Source organism: Felis catus, chromosome A3 (assembly GCF_018350175.1).
Source record: "Felis catus isolate Fca126 chromosome A3, F.catus_Fca126_mat1.0, whole genome shotgun sequence".
NCBI classification, from domain to species: Eukaryota; Metazoa; Chordata; class Mammalia; order Carnivora; family Felidae; genus Felis; species Felis catus.
Genome location: NC_058370.1, coordinates 42,296,414 through 42,313,096, shown reverse-complemented (window position 1 = coordinate 42,313,096; position 16,683 = coordinate 42,296,414). Strand labels below are relative to the sequence as shown.

General features: G+C 42.6%; 1 long non-coding RNA gene across 2 annotated transcripts; it reads left to right on the top strand.

The window, feature by feature from the left end:
• The first annotated feature begins 1,589 nt into the window (after positions 1-1,589).
• Positions 1,590-16,423, top strand: LOC109498091. 2 transcript variants are annotated; one of them, XR_002154681.3, is made up of 5 exons: positions 1,590-1,867; positions 2,322-2,461; positions 12,395-12,491; positions 14,111-15,042; positions 16,109-16,423. It is a non-coding gene; the product is annotated as an uncharacterized LOC109498091 (long non-coding RNA). The 2 variants fall into 2 exon arrangements; XR_006595393.1 differs by lacking the exons at positions 12,395-12,491; positions 14,111-15,042; positions 16,109-16,423 and adding an exon at positions 4,918-5,826 and having other exon boundaries at positions 1,748-1,867.
• Positions 16,424-16,683: the final 260 nt, after the last annotated feature.

Below are 16,683 nucleotides of genomic sequence, written 5' to 3'. Positions count from 1 at the left end.
ACAGCAAATTTAAACTATTATTAATTATAATGATGTATTATATGACAACAGTAAAGCATAAAAATGACTACCTTAAGAAAAAGAAAGAAGAAGGTGGAAATACAAAAAAAAAAGTAAAATATGGAAAGGGGAGTACTGATTGATACAGAAAAAAATTATAAAACCAAACATTTCTTAAAACTTTTGAAATAAAATTGAAAGCCTAGATCAGTTGTAGAATGGATAGAAACTTTCAAGAGTTCCAGAAGAAATTAAGAAAGTTTTCAAAGAATTACATCTCTAAAAAGCACCAAGTTTAGACAGTTTCAAACTATTAAAAAATAGATTATTCTTCTCCTATTTTAACTCTCCCAAGGTAGAGTAAAAGATTTAGTGCTCAAATTGTTTTCGTGTCTAATGTGATATCCAAATCTATCGAAAATAACATAACAAACTCCAATTGGATTTACCAATATGAAAATCAATAAAATATTAGCAAATATAACACATTTTAAATTATAAGGTACTGTACTTTAAATTTTAAATTTAAAATTTTTAAATTTAAACTTTAAATACATTTTAAATTATAAGGCAGTACATTTTAAATTATAAGGTACTGTAATTAAATTATATTTATCTCAGAAATACAGAAGTAGCTCAAGACTGGTAAATCCAATATAATACACAATTTGTTAATATAATATCATGTAAATAAAATAACATAAAAAAAGGTTATTGTATCAAACAAACAAAAAGACACTTGCAAAAACCCTACTTTTCTTTTTCATTTGAAAGGAAAAACTTGGTATAATAATAGATGACATATGAGTCATGAATGGATTAATAATCATATAGAATAGAAATTGCTCTAAGGTAAGAAATACAGACGCATCTATTTTAAAGCAAGATGAGGATACTATCAAAACCTAGGGGCACCTGGGTGGCTCAGTCAGTTGAGTTTCCAGCTTCGGCTCAGGTCACGATCTCACAGTTCATGGGTTCAAGCCCCACATCAGGCTCTGTGCTGACAGCTCAGAGCCTGGAGCCTGCTTCAGATTCTCTGTCTCCCTCTCTCACTTCCCCTCCCCCGCTCATGCTTTGTCTCATTCTGTTTCTCAAAAATAAATAAATGTAAAAAAAAAAAAAATTAAAAAAAACAAACAAACCTATTTGCTATTATCCTGGAAGTACCAGCCAAGGAAGTTAAGCAAGAAAAGCATATTATATGTGTTGGAAAGAAATAGGTAACATAAATATTATTTACCCTGATATAAAAAAAAAAATACTGGACTACTCCAGCCAAAATACAATTGAAAACAATAAGAGAATTCAATAAGAGGACTGGGAACTAAGTTAATTACAATAATTAAGGGTTTCCTTATCTTTAAAAAATATAGCCAGCTTAAAATAAATAGAAGAAAATACCTAATTCAAATTATCAGCCTAAATAGTAAAATATGTAGAGATAATGTAGGATCTATATTGAAAAACTTAAGACTCTATTTAAATTTTCAGTTAAGCGAAATGGTTGGACTGCATGCATTTAATTCCTCTCCTTCCAGAGAGGAATTCTTATCATTTAAAGACTATAAATATCAAGAATATTAAGAATTCTTATAATTTAAATTCTTATTATTTAAAGAATAAACCACTTTAAACCCAGGGGTTGAAGAGAATGAGAGAAGTAACGGTTGAATGAAAATGGCAACCGATTTATGGCAGAAAGGAGGCAGATGGAGAGGGGTGAGGCCTTAAAGGAGCAGCCGAACTGCCACCTACATAGCAGGACGTTGGCTGCGCTCGCGGCTCTCAGAGCATCTCCAACTCAATGTGGAGGAATCTGGTGCCACCGAGAATGGGGTGACAGTGGGATCGCACACACGCAGAGGTTGGTTGAATGTCTTTTTAGAGAACATTTGCATTTCCTGGCCCTCCCTATCATCTCCCAGTTCTCCATTTGTCAACCTTTCCCCACCCATTCTCTGCTTCTCTCCTTCCTCCTCTAGTCCTGGGCTTCTTTGCCCTCTGGACTCCAATTGGATTGAACCGACGAGGGGAACCGTCGGGAAACTGGAGGGTGGAAGCAGAGAAGGAAGTAAGGGTGTTTGTTCCCCTATCTCGTTGTGGCTTTTTCACAATTCGGCTGTAGCCCTTCATAGGGCCAGCTCCTGTCTGAAGACCCTTCCATGAAAATAGCTCTCAAGAGGCTCCAGAACATGTTCCCTCCCTTTGTCCCTTCAGGCGCGGGGATGGTGATGGCTTCTACCGCTCCTGGTCCCGGAGGGCTTCCCCCTCCAGGGCTCGGTCCATCAGCCCCGCGCATTTCATTAATCGTTGCTCAGGCAGATGCCTGGACTGTGCGTGCTGATTCCTGCTGGGCCCCTGGCTGATTCTGCTCCGCAATGAATGCGGCCCGCGTACCCACTCCCACTCGAGACCCTGAAGGACTGTGTGGATGGAAAAGCTCAAACTCCGAGTCCAGGTATACAGAGATAGAGATAGGGGTTAGGGGCTAGGGATAGGGCTAGGGGTTAGCGGATGAGGATAGGGTATAAGAATAGGGGATAGAGAATAGGGATAGGAGATAGGGGATGGGGATGGGGGTAGGGATGGGAAATAGGGATAAGGAGAGGGGCAGAGATAGGGATAGAAATGATAAAGATAGAGACAGAGATATATCTGTATCTTTTTAAAACCTATCTATCTGTACTGCATATAGAAATTTATTTATATAGTATGTTGGTATAGCATACTTTTTTTTTTTTTCCTGGTAAGAGACTAAAAATACCTGCTAATCTTTTGGGAAAAAATTGTATAAGACAGAGCATGGCACAAGGCTTTGATCTTCACTGTAAGACTTTCTGTACATTCAATCAATCCGTGGTGAGCCTTAAAGCCAGACTTTCTGGAATCAAATCTCTGCTCCATCATTAACAGCTGTATGACCCCTTGGTGCCTCATTTTTCTTATCTATAAAACAGGAATGATGATTTTTTTTCACTTCATAAGGTTGCCTTAAGCTTCATTAAATAAGTGTGAAGCGCTCACAACAGTGCCTGGCACATAGTAAGAATTCGATTAATGTTATGTTTATTATTACGTAAGAGGTGGGTGTATCTCTGGGACCATATTATTTATGCTCTTCATTATTTAGACAAATAAATGATACTAATAAACCAGGAAAAATAACAAATAATATTTTCTTTTTAAAAAAATTTTTTTTAATGTTTATTCATTTTTGAGACAGAGAGAGACAGAGCATGAACGGGGGAGGGGCAGAGAGAGGGAGACACAGAATCTGAAACAGGCTCCAGGCTCTGAGCAGTCAGCACAGAGCCCGACACGGGGCTCGAACTCACGGACCGCGAGATCGTGACCTGAGCCGAAGTCGGACGCTTAACCGACTGAGCCACCCAGGCGCCCCACAAATAATGTTTTCAAAAGAAAAGACACATGCATCCTCACTCACATGCTGGCATAGATTATTTTTTCATATAAATTAATTGTCACCCATTAAAACACTGAAAATATGTCTGAGACCTCACAGCATGGAATGGAAACAGGTTTCAGGTGGGAGAAGAGGAAAGCAGAGGGGTTTTTTGAAAGAGCACTGGTCCCAGACTCAGCAAATCCAGTCTGAACTCCCTATTCTGCTCCCTACTAGCTGTGTGGCCGGGGGTAAATCACCACCCGTCTCTGGTCCTTGGTTTGTTTGTGAGAGTTGCAACAGATGCTCTCTTGGGTGCTGCACAGCTCTGAAAGTCTGTCCCATTTACTGGGAGATCAGGGACACTCTCTGCAAGGACTAATGTCCCCGGGGAGCATCTGAATGGCAAGGCAGGAGGCAACACACTTTTTGCCACTTTGGGTTGGCCTCTTCCTTGGACACAAATTTCCTCTAAAAACAATTAGTGAGGGGCGCCTGGGTGGCTCAGTGGGTTAAGCGTCTGACTTCTGCTCAGGTCATGCTCTCACGGTTGGTGGGTTTGAGCCCTGTGTCAGGCTCTGTGCTGACAGCTCTGAACCTGGAGCCTGCTTTGGATTCTGTGTCTCCCTCTCTCTCTGCCCCTCCCCTTCTTGTGTTCTCTCTCTCTCCCTCCCTCTCTTTCTCTCTCTCTCTCAAAAATAAAAATATGAAAAAAAAATTAAAAACAATTAGTGAAACATATGGAGTCATTTTATTTACCAAAGAGGAGCCCCAAAACAGCAAGAGGAGAAAAGATACTCCCCAATGACAACCTGGTCAGGATTCCATCCTCATGCTCAGAGGGGGTCCAGAAATCAGTGCATCTTTACACCTGAGCCCAGGAAAGGCAGAGAGGAGAACTTCCGTCCCTCCTCTCCAGTCTGTCATTAGTCTTCAGGGTGTGGGACTACTCAGGCATCTGGAGAGAAATTAGGAGTGGGCAAGGCAGCTCTGTTAATTTATTTCCAGGGAATTAGATGAAGTAGCTTCGCCTTACTCAAGGCTTATGTTTCCAATCCTCTCTGGCTACCCTTTTTTCCCCCCTGCTTCTTTCTGCTTGGGTTATGTTAGCCACATGAGTAACTAGCAATTAGCAGCATACAACTTGCTATGTGCTAATGGCGGTGGATTTATTTGGCTCAAAAATCTGCTACTTTAGATGGTTAGTTTCATGGTTAGATATTAAAACTCGAAGTTATAAATGACAAAAAGCAAATGGAAGGCCCAAGGAATGAAGGAACTGGACAGTATATACGCATTATGATTCATTCATCGTATCCCCATAAAATAACCCTACCCTCTGCTTTTTAAGATGTCACCTCGTCTACCACGATAGATCAGAAAACGCTCTTGAGCACTTTCCCCTTTCTATGGCCAAATTTAAATTCCCCATGAGATGGAAGATGCACTAATTTAAATCTGATGACAAAATTAGTAAACAGCACAATAACCGCACTTTGAAATTTTTTCAGCTTTCTATCACGTCAGACTCGGGGTACCTTTGCTTAGGAAAGCCCTGACTCACTGCCTTCTCATATCTCTGCCTCCCAATAACCAGCGTGGAGACCCCAGCGACAGAAACATGCACGGAAAAACAACGGGGGCCTGAAGAAATTCAAGACAGGAGGAGAAGAGAAGTCGAGGATGACCGTAACTGGACTGCTAATTTCTGTCAAGTTTACTGTTGACTTATTTGGCATGACTTATTTACACTCACAGTGTGGGGCTACGAACTGATTTATACAGGTGTCTTATCTCTCCATTTACGTGCCTTACTTAAAAAAATGTTTAATGTTTATTTGTTTTTGAGAGAGAAAGAAAGATGGTGCGAGCAGGGAAGGGCCAGAGAGAGAGGGACAGAGGATCCGAACTGGGCTCTGTGCTGACATCAGAGAGCCCAATGCAGGGCTTGAACTCATGAACCATGAGGTCACGATCTGAGCCAAAGTCAGACGCTTAACCCACTGAGCCACCCAGGCACCACTCTCCATTTCTCAAGCGGGTGGTGAGAGGGGGGCCTGGCCAAGATACGAGGCCGGTGTATTTTCTGAGGCAGCCAGAAGCATTGCAGAAGAATAGGGCAGAACGCTGATTTTATTTACCTTGTTCTAGCATCCTGTTCTTCATGCTGTCCAACTCTTGCCCGACATCCTCTAAACCAACCAAAATGGATGGATAAATAGCCAAGGTAAATCCTCTTCCAGATGAACACATCTGGCATCTGTGTTTTAACAGTGCTCAATCCTAGCTCATGTTCTATGGGATCAGAAACCATGCTTCCTGAGGCGCCTGGGTGGCTCAGTCAGTTGGGCGTCTGACTTCAGCTCAGGTCACGATCTCGCGGTCCGTGAGTTCGAGCCCCACGTCGGGCTCTGGCCTGATGGCTCAGAGCCTGGAGCCTGCTTCTGCTTCTGTGTCTCCCTCTCTCTCTGCCCCTGCCCCGTTCATGCTCTGTCTCTCTCTGTCTGAAAAATAAATAAAACGTTAAAAAAAATTAAAAAAAAAAAAAAAGAAAGAAACCATGCTTCCTTCCACACAGGCTCCATGCCTCAGGGTCCCTTGATGCTCACACAATCAATACCCTTTATAACACCAACCTGCCTACCTGGGGTGACTGTGAAGATAGGAGAAAACAAGTAAGCAGATGTCCTATACTACATGCTTGGCATGGAGATCAAACTTGTGTTCAAAGAGCAAATAGTCTGACTGAACAGACCCATGTGAAAATAGAGGACTATGATTTGATGAGGGGTGCGTTCACCGCTTTATAACCTGCAAAATGAAATATAAATGTGATGATGCATGGTCTCATTCTTCTAGCTTTTATCTTCACCAGTGCTGCTCATAATCTTGGGCATCCAACAGTTGATGGAATAGTAAACTCACAAAGTTCTTTTCTTACAGTTCATGACCTTGCTACTGTACACGAATTTAGTTGTTAATTCTTTAGATACTAAAGCTACAGACCTCTATCTCTGCTTTTCTTGTGTAGCTTTTACTCCTGAATGTTTTTGGTATTTATGATATATATATATACATATACATATGAGCATATGATAATATACTATATATAATTCTTTGACTTCACCAAACTCATTTTGTGGCTGCCCCATTATCCTTGGTGTTTGTATAGCGGGGAACGTGTGTGTGTGTACGTGTGTGTAGATAGTAAAGGAGTTGCCCCTATCGTGTTGAAAACACTGGGGAGTTGATGATCTTACCTGGGGCCAGAGCTTCTAAACTATGGAGTTAAAGAAACCCAGAGAGTGAGCCTATCTCCTTAACAACTTATCTCTTGCTTTAGTCATGGCTTAAACAGAGGAGGACTGGGATAGGTCAACACGGAAGGCTGTAAGGACAGAGGGGACATGAGACCTGGACAAGCCATCCAGGAAGTCAAGTTCCAGTCTGGGAAAGCAACGTGGTGGAGCAGGGGGAATGCGTGAACTGGCACAGAGTAGAGGACGTGTCACTAAGAAACCGTGGGCAGGGGGCGCCTGGGTGGCTCAGATGGTTGGGCATCTGACTCTTGATTTCAGCTCAGGTCATGATCTCATGGTTCTGGGATCAAGCCCCATGTGGGGCTCTGTGCTGACAGTGTGGAGCTTGCTTGGGATTCTCTCTCCCTTTCTCTCTCTCTTTGCCCCCCCCACCCCCCGCCCATGCACACACAGGTGCCCTCTCTCTCCCTCTCTCTCAAAATTAATGACCATTAAAAAAAAAGAAAAGAAACTGAGGGCAGAAACTCAGGTTCTGAAGAACTAGATGCTGGGGTCTGTGCTCTGATACTGAGCAAATGGTCAGCAGGGTCAGGACACAGGAGGTCTGAGCAATGAATGGGATCAAGATCTAGCTACGGAGTGATTCCTAACCAGATTTCCAGCCTCTTCACTCCTGGCCAGGACATGAGGCAGGTGGACTATATTTCCAGGATAACCAAGGGCATTGTGGAATAAAAATCCAAAGCTCCTAGGGTGGCTCAGTCAGTTAAGCATCAGACTCTTGATGTTGGCTCAGGTCATGATCTCACGGTTCGTGGGTTGGAGCTCTGTGCTGAGCGTGGAGCCTGCTTGGGATTCTCTCTCTCCCTCTCTCTCTCTGCCCCTCCCCTGCTTACGCTTATGCACATTCTCTCTCTCAAACTAAATAAAATAAACTGTAAAAAAAAAATCCAGGGACATCTGAATGGCTCAGTGTCTGAGTCTTGATTTTGGCTCAGGGTATGATCTCAAAGTTTGTGAGATCAAGCCCTGCATCGGGCTCTGCACTGACAGGGTGGAGCCTGCTTGGGGTTCTCTCTCCCTCTCTCTCTCTGACCCTCCCTCATTCACACACATGTGCACGCTCTCTTTCTCTTAAAAAAACAAATTAATTAATTAAAAAAATCCAAAGCCCCTATATCAGAGGTTACAAAGTGCCCCATGGATCAAAACCAGCCCATAGGTTCAGTAACGGTAGCCAATACCTATATTATACCTGCCATGTGCCTCTAAATGGTTTATGTATATTAATATATAATATATAATATTAATAAAGAAATTTGTTAACAAATATGAATAAATTCCATCTTTACCACAACCTTGAGGAGTAGAGATTATTGTCTCCCCATGTTACAACTGAGGGGTTTACACAGAAAGGTTAAGCCACTTGGCCACAATCACTCAGCGAGGAAGTGGAAGACTCAGGAATCGAACCCAGAAGGTCTCTGAAGCCTGGGATCCTAAGTACTGTGCTCCACTTTCTCATTGTGTCTTATTTGGCTCAGGCGCTGACATGTAATAATTTTTTTTTAATTTTTTTTTTAACGTTTTATTTTTGAGACAGAGAGAGACAGAGCATGAATGGGGGAGGGTCAGAGAGAGGGAGACACAGAATCTGAAACAGGCTCCAGGCTCTGAGCTGTCAGCACAGAGCCCGACGCGGGGCTCGAACTCACGGACCGCGAGATCATGACCTGAGCTGAAGTTGGCCACCTAACCGACTGAGCCACCCAGGCGCCCCTAACATGTAATAATTTAGAACGCGTTGTGAGCATTTAAAGATTGGGAGATAGTACATAAAATTCACAGTTCTCGTTTCTCTTAAATAGTTGGAATGACTGTCAACCTGGGTCCACATTTCTCCACAGCAAATTGTTGGAACTGGCAGTTACCGCCTCTTAGGTGGCGCCTGAGGTCTCTGCTTCCCCAGAACCCACCACTCCCTCATGTCCACACCTGACTCCTTTCACTCACCCTGTTGATGAGGCACTTTTAGACCAAAGTACTGATCTTTCTCTACCCGTGTTGTCCAACATGGTGGCCGCATGGGAATCTTTACATTTAAGTGTCTTTAATTAAATTAAAAATTCCCTCCCTTAGTCTCACTGGCCTCATTTCATTTTTTTTTAATTTATTTGTTTATTTTGGGGCAGGGGAGAGGCAGAGAGAGAGGGAGAAAGAGAATCCCAGTAGGCTCCTGCACTTTAGTGCAGAGCACGATGCAGGGCTCGAACCCACCAACTGGCGAGATCATGACCTGAGCCAGAAGCTCAACCAACTGAGCCACCCAGGCCCTCCTCACCGGCTACACCTCAAGTGTGCAGTAGCTATACGTGATTATTGTTGAATTGGACAGCGGAGATAAAGAACATTTCCATCATTGCAGAAAGTTCTATCAGACATTGCTGGTCTGGAGAGAAGACTATCCTTTTTGTTAGCTTTTGCACCGTATTCCAGCAACCTGAGGAAGACGATATTCACAAATTGTCCCTGCATACGGCACTGTGGAATTATTTCCTGGAATGATGGATATGAACCAACAAAATGCAAACCTGCCACCCGCTGAGGTCTCTTTGTTCTAGAGCCCAAACTCTCTTCAACACTCCATGGAAGTTATAATCTTGCCCAAGAGTTCTGGACATATTCATGGCACCCTTGTTCTCACAGTGACTTTTGCCTCCTGACTCCTATTTCCTTACTGCATAAACCTAGACATCCAACTAGCCCTTTGGCTTTGTTTTCCACATACAAAACACAAAATATCCACATAAAAAATGCTTATGGGTAGGGTAGGGGCAGAGAAGGAGCATTTCAATGGAGTTTTCAATGTAACATCAGGCATCTTCAAATTTCATCCGGCCACCTAACCACAGAGTACTCTCCACTACCCCTTTCCTCAAGGCAACCTTCAACATAACCCCATGTTAGTGTCTCCTCTCTCTCCGACCCTTTTCTCTTTCTATGTCTTCAGTTCTCCCTCTCACGTGTACCATAAATTCCTTCTCTGGTCTCACATCCTCTTTGGTGATATTTTGTAGTCCTGCCTCATTGAGACCCTTTTATTTCCCCCCAGAATCTTAGCTACTCAAAGCAAAGTTGCTTTGGGTAATTTCCCAAAGACTGGAGAAACTGGAGAAACACTCCAGTACTAGCTATTAAAAGAGTGGACCTTTCACCTCTGAATATGAGCACAATTTCTTCTTTCTTTGACCCCCTTAAAGCCTGCAGCATTATAAAGCTTCTTTGCTCTGCTATGCTAATGGAACAAACCAAATCTGCTACACATCAGGGACACGCTATCCCTGGATTCACAGAAAGGCTTGCAAGTGCACAGGAACCCATAGCTCTACTTTGTGCAAGACTTGAAATCTCAGTTCAGATTAGGAAGACTTAAAAATTCCATGGAGGAGGGGTGCCTGGGTGGCTCAGTTGGTTGAGTGTCCGGCTTCGGCTCAGGTCACGATCTTGCAGTTTGTGGGTTCGAGCCCCGCGTCAGGTTCTGTGCTGACAGCTCGGAGCCTGGAGCCTGCTTCGGATTCTGTGTCTCCCTCTCTCTCCGTCCCTCCCTCGCTTGCTCGTTCCCTCTCTTTCTCTCACTCAAATAAATAAAAACTTTTTAAAAAAAATCCATGAAGGACTTTTAAAAAGGATTGATGTAGACTTCTCAGGTTGTAACTTCTTTTTTTTCCTGAAAGTCACTTAAATGAAAAGGATTCGTATTTCTATGTGAAAATAAACATTTTGAGTCTTAGCTCTCCAAGGCACCACTGTCACCTATAATGCCAACATGACTTTTTTTTTAAGTTTATTTATTTTGAGAGAGAGAGTGTGCAGGAGAAGCAGAGAGAGAAGCAGAGAGAGAGAGAGAGAGAGAGAGAATCCCAAGCAGGTTCTGCACTGATCTGAGCTAAAATTGATTCAGACATTTAACCAACTGAGCCACCCAGGCATCTCCCACCATGACTTTAATTTTCTGGGTTACTAAAAGAAAATTTGTTTGGGGACTGACTCCTATCATTTAAACTTTGTTTAACATAGTGATTACCCAACATTAGTGTGCATTAGAATGCCCTAGAATCCTCCTTAAAATACAGATTGCTGGATTTCCCCATGGAGTTTGTGATTTAGTAGGTCTCTGATGACAATTTTGGTTTCTAAATGCACCTATAGAGAAATCAAAATTAAAAGATTAAACTGTGTGTGTGTGTGTGTGTGTGTGTGTGTGTGCACCCTCATTGACCCTACTGTACTTCTTATAAAGGTGGGCTTATTTTTGTTTCTGTCAAAAGGGCCTAGGCTCCTTCCAATTCCCTAGGCAGGTTGAAGAAGATTTGGGGGTCACAAAAAGTGATAGTGTATGCATGATTATCCCACCCCATTTGGGGGGCGGTGGTGGTATTTAATCCAGTACAGAAACGAAGATCTCCTAACTGGCTTCAGATCATCCCAAAAGGAAGACAGGACTCCTCTGTTGGATAATGTTTTCAAAGTGTTCTAGGTAAGAAAAAAGGCTCCCAAACTGGGACTGTACCTTTAGTTTTCAAGGTACAGGAATAAAGGAAAATTACGGGGCAGGAAAAATATGAGGGCCTATGAATCAGTCCATGTGCATGCGTACCTTCATCAGGACAACTGTTCCCCCAGAACCCTCTTGGACGCTGGGATTTCTTCATCCTGAGCCTTTTTTGTAACCCTGGTGACCATCAGCACATCCTGATGACTGGCATCTGCCAGTCGTGGTCAATGTCACCATAACAACCACTTTTTCCACTGCTCTGTGTCTCTCCCACTGCTGCTTCCTCCTAAAACTGACAAGCTCTTTTATACACCGCATGGTTCCATTTTAACAGGTTATTTTATATAGGGTTATATGAATAACCAGATATATCCTTTGTGTTTAATCATATAGGTCCACCAAATATCACATCTCTCAAATGAGGAGTCCCCAAAACCCAGTGCCGGTCAGAATAATTTCAGCTTTCTTCTCGTCATTGGGTTCTTTCTTCTAAAAATGGAATGACAAAAAATATCACAGTTGATGGAGGCAGCCTTAGACTTAGCCCAGCTAGATAGGCTTTACAGTGAGTGACAAATAGCTTTGCTGTTAAGTCTTCTCTAACAACAACAAGTTGTGCTTAATGCAAAGTCCCCCTTAAATCATGAGAAGCTGGATAATCTCGCAGCTGAGAGGCAATGCTTAACTAAGCATGCATTGCTAGGTTCCATGAGCCTCCAGTGTCCTGCAAATATAGTGTTCCTTCTCCACTAACAGAAGAGGATGATGAGAAAGGAAGTCCTTGGTGAAACCGTGAATTCATGAAAGATGGTCTTTGTTCTCCGTCCCCTCCTTCAACTTTTTCCCTTACCCAGTTGGATCCATGGATGCATTCTTGCAACTTCTCTGTAAGACTTGAATCATTACAAAATTAATTTTTTTTTACCTAGACAGTGACTTTAGTTATTACTGAGTGAAAGGTCCTGAGAGTGACACACACCCCGCTTCACTTTTCTGACACTCTGTGTCTCACCTCCATCCCTCCAAAAACACTGCTTTTCTTGGTCATGTTTTTTTTTTTTCTGGGAGAAGCAAAGTCTTTTCAAAATAAGATTTCTATACATCCCATTAAAAGAGAAATTTATTGTATTTGAAAATATATGAGTTCAAAGTTTTCCACTGCTTTATCTACAGATCCTAACAGCTAATGCTATTGAGTACTTCCATATGCTGATTACTGTGCAAGTTGCCTTCCACATTATTCCATGGAGTCTTCACAAAATCTCTAGAGGTAATCTCTAATGAGGAAACTGAGGCAGGGAAGATTATGCAAGTTTCCCAATGTCACACGACCATCAAGGGTAGGTCAATGTGACAAAAAAAATCCATTTTATCTTCCAAAGGGGGGAACCCATTTCCTGTTTCTTCGGAGAGGGGAAAATCTGAAGCTCTTGGGAGAGAAGGACAGTTCCCATAATCAGCCTTGCTGGCTGTGAAATTGACTATTTTCCAGGGTGATATAAAAAGCAGGCGGAAAGGTGATGTTAATGACACTTGAGGCTCCTTCTTGGTATCTTTGCACTTCCAGATGCTGAGCGGGAAAATCTCTCTGTCCCTAATTACTTTTGACAGTCTTGAAAATGAAGTCAGGTCAGAGTTACAGTCAGAATATTCAGGCAGAATATTCAGGCTGCAGCTGAATTTATTACAAAAGGACAGAAGAACTTGATTTTGGTGTATACGACTCAGTAATTGCTAAAAAAAAAAAGAGCAGAGGCAAAGCTGAAAATATAGATAATTGGAGGAACAATAATCATTATTATGGAGATAATAGAGGTACATTCCTCTAGAACCACGGCTTTTGGTCAGCACTTAAATCATAGGTTCTAAATTTATCCGTCCTCTGTGATGCAAAAGCAATGTTCTAAACAATCTGGAATGTAGTAATGAAAAGAAAAGAATGATACAGAATATTGTCCTCACAACCTCAATGGCCTTCAAGTGTATTCTTCTAAAGAACTCATCATCATGGTGAGACCCAGAAGCTCTTTAGAAACCAACTCCTACCTTTGAACCTGCCACGTTCACGTGGGCCCCACATGCTTCCCTCCTGCCATGTCCCTTGACTGGCATGCCCCTGACACCCTTGTCAATCTGGGTCTTGCCATCCTCCATGGCCTGGCTCAGTTTTGCTCTTCCAGACCTCTTTCCCTGACCACCCCCACACAGCATGAATGGTCCATTCAACAGACAATTATCACACATGGTCTTGTGGTCATTCTCAAATTATTGTCTTCAATGACCATTTGAATCTTGAATCGTATTTTCATTTCCCACGTGTAGCAGACTTGTTTCTTTATTTAGCTTGGAATTTCCTTAAGGCCAGGGTTGTGTGCCCCATGACCAAGTGGAGAGGAGGTCCAGTAACTGGCAGATAAGGCAAAGGGGCTGTTGGGCAGAAGTGGAAGGTACAGAGGAAGAGGAGATGGCCTAAAGATGCTGGGGTCGAGGTGGGACATACAGTAAACAATGTACCAGGTGTAGAGCTCAGGAGAGAAGTCTGCTGGATTTAAAGAAATTGGGGAGGAGAAGGAGAGGAAGAAAAAGAAGAAGGGCAAGGGGAGGGAGAAGTGAAGGAGGGAGAGGTGGAGGAAGAGGGGGGAGAGAAGGAGGAGGAGGGGGAGAGGAGGAGGAAGAAGAAAACTGGGGAGAGTAATTCTGATTCTACCACTTCCTAGTTGAGTCAGAAAAGACCAGTTCCCCCCAGCTGTGTGTGGTTTCCTCGTCTGTAAAAAGAGGATGAAGGGACTTGTCTCAAAGTGCCACCAGGAGGATAAAATGAGATACTGCATGTAAAGGTAATTGTGGTCTCTACCCTCCTTTCATACAAGTCCTTTCTTTCTACTACAGGGGAACTAAAACATGACTATTGGAATTACAGGAGTGGAGGAAAATCGAGGAGATTTTTGAAAGCCGAGGGCGAATCTAGCAGACATGTAGCAAATTGACCTCTGTAACAATCAAGGAGACAACAGAAGGAAAGTAAGCACTAATTGGGCTCCAGTTCTGTCTCAAGCGCTCAGCTGGACTAGGTTGCCATGGTTGGTAAATAAAACACAGTCTTTGGGACCCTGATTCCAAATAATGAAAAGTATCTCATAGCAGATTAAATACTCAAGGTCTGGAAATTTTTAAATAGCATTATTTAAAGCCAGAACATAAACTGGAGTAACAAATTCAATGCTAGTCAGCTCAGCATCATTTGTGGGGAAATACCAGGAACGGTTGTGAAGGGAACAACTTGATAAACGTTAAGGTAATTTGATTAGAAACATGCAATATATGCTTCTGATGGGAGAAGATATTCTAACAGCTCACTGGTTGGCTTCCTTTGAAGTCATTTACTGCCATGGTTTCTGAGTTTAGACCAACATCCCTCCTGTTAACGATAATGGATTAGGAGCACTAACCATACGATAGCTAATAGCTTAAGATTTTTTTTCAAGTGTGGAGGTAGAACAAAGAATAAAAATGATGGAAATATAATGTTGAAGGTGAAAGAGACAGTAAGGAGGGATATATAGCTTAAATCTGAGAACCCCCCAGGTAAAATGTGTATTTTTAAATTTCCACAGAGTTTGCATTTGGAATATATACAGGTATCTGCATCTTTTCAAGAACACTGTATGGAAAACAAAACTTATTGCAAAAGTTTTTTTTCATCGGTTGATAATATGAAGCAATATTAGGCAAATGGATACATTCTAGTAGGACTGCAGTTATATTTGCGATGTCTATCTGGGAATTTAAAAATGATGATGCTCAAGGAAAGAATGCAAACTGTGAGTGCATAAATACACTAGGAATCATTAAATGAAGATGGTTAAGTAGAGTTGTGTAGGACTCGAACTCTGGGGATGAACTTTCCTCAGTGCCTTTGATAGCTCATGGCACATTCATCCCCTCGGAATTTCTCTTGACTCTGATCAAGGGCTCTGGTTGGCAATGCTCTGCCTACAAGTCGAATGCTAAAGGGTGGCTGAGCATGACTTCTCTCCAGCCTGAGAGCCAAATGGGGCACAAGGATGTCCAGCTCTCTCTCCAGGAACTCTCTAAAGGCTCTGAGAAGCAGGTGGGAGGGGCACGACCAGCCCTCCAAGGTCAGCTCCACATCAGATTCACTGCACTGTGGATGTGGAATCACCCTCTCTCACATTGGTTCAACCACCACCACTCCCAACCCTCGGAGCCTCACACACTGACCTTGGATGCCCACATTCCATCCCACCCCAAGGCAGCCAACTCACGTCAGTGTTTTGCTTCATTTCCAAGGGCGAATGCCTGCCTTCCTCTAGCAATAACCTGTTATGTGATCCTGAGCAAACTGTATCATTTATCACTGTCTTGTGGTGACCACAGCCATCTCCGAGTACTCTAGTTCCATGAAGTGCCATCCTTCAACCCACCTACAAAAGTATCATTCCCTCCATCCTCTCAGGGACCTTTCTAAAACATCTACCAGGTGGGAATTGTAACATCCGCATTACCCACTTGACCAGGTTACCTGGGGGATGAATTAGCTAATTCATGCCGAAAGCTGTGGAAATAGTTGAAATTACTGCACAACCTCAAAAGAAGATGTGTCTTAACTCTGCCATTTTCTATGGGATCAGCTGGGGTTTTTTTTAAACTTCCTAGAGGAGAAATTTAAGCGATATTGTTATAAACAATCTCTAAACATTTAACGTTGTTACAAAAGACAACTTGATACGTGAAGCTTCCTATTTGTTCACTCTTCACTACAAAGCTAGGAACTAAATGCTGAAATGAGGCTTAATGATATGAAGACATTTGATTCTTAACTCTTTGATAGCTCATGCTATGTTTTATTAATCTCTGTCTCCCTAGGATCTAGCCAAGTGCTGATCCCACAATAGAAGCTTCATAGGTAATTCTTGGATTAATCAAGGAATATTCTCCAGGCCACACAGCTCATCAAAATAATACAGACCGTCAGCTTCTTATTTCTCTATGAAGAAAAAAAGCACACAGTGAATTCCCTCCATGTAAATGTTTGTGAGATGCTAAGCATCTTCCTGAAGAACTATGGGACTTACCTCCTATTGCCTATTTCTTTTTTTTAAGTTTATTAATTTATTTTGAGAGAGAGAGAGAGAGTGAGCAGGGGAGGGCAGAGAGAAAGGGAGAGAGAGAGAGAGAGAGAGAGAATCCCAAGCAGGCTCTCACTGTCAGCACAGAGCCCAATGTTGAGCTCAAACCCACGAACTGTGAGATCATGACCTGAGCCGAAACCAAGAGCCTGGCGCTTAACTGACTGAGCCACCCAGGAGCCCCGGCGTCACTGTTTCTAGTGACAAGGACCATTCCCCACTTCCCTCAAATACACATGAATGCCTTTTATTTCTCTTCTGATGGTTAGGGCATTTTCTGTTATGGAGATGGGCAGAATGGGGGCACCCGTG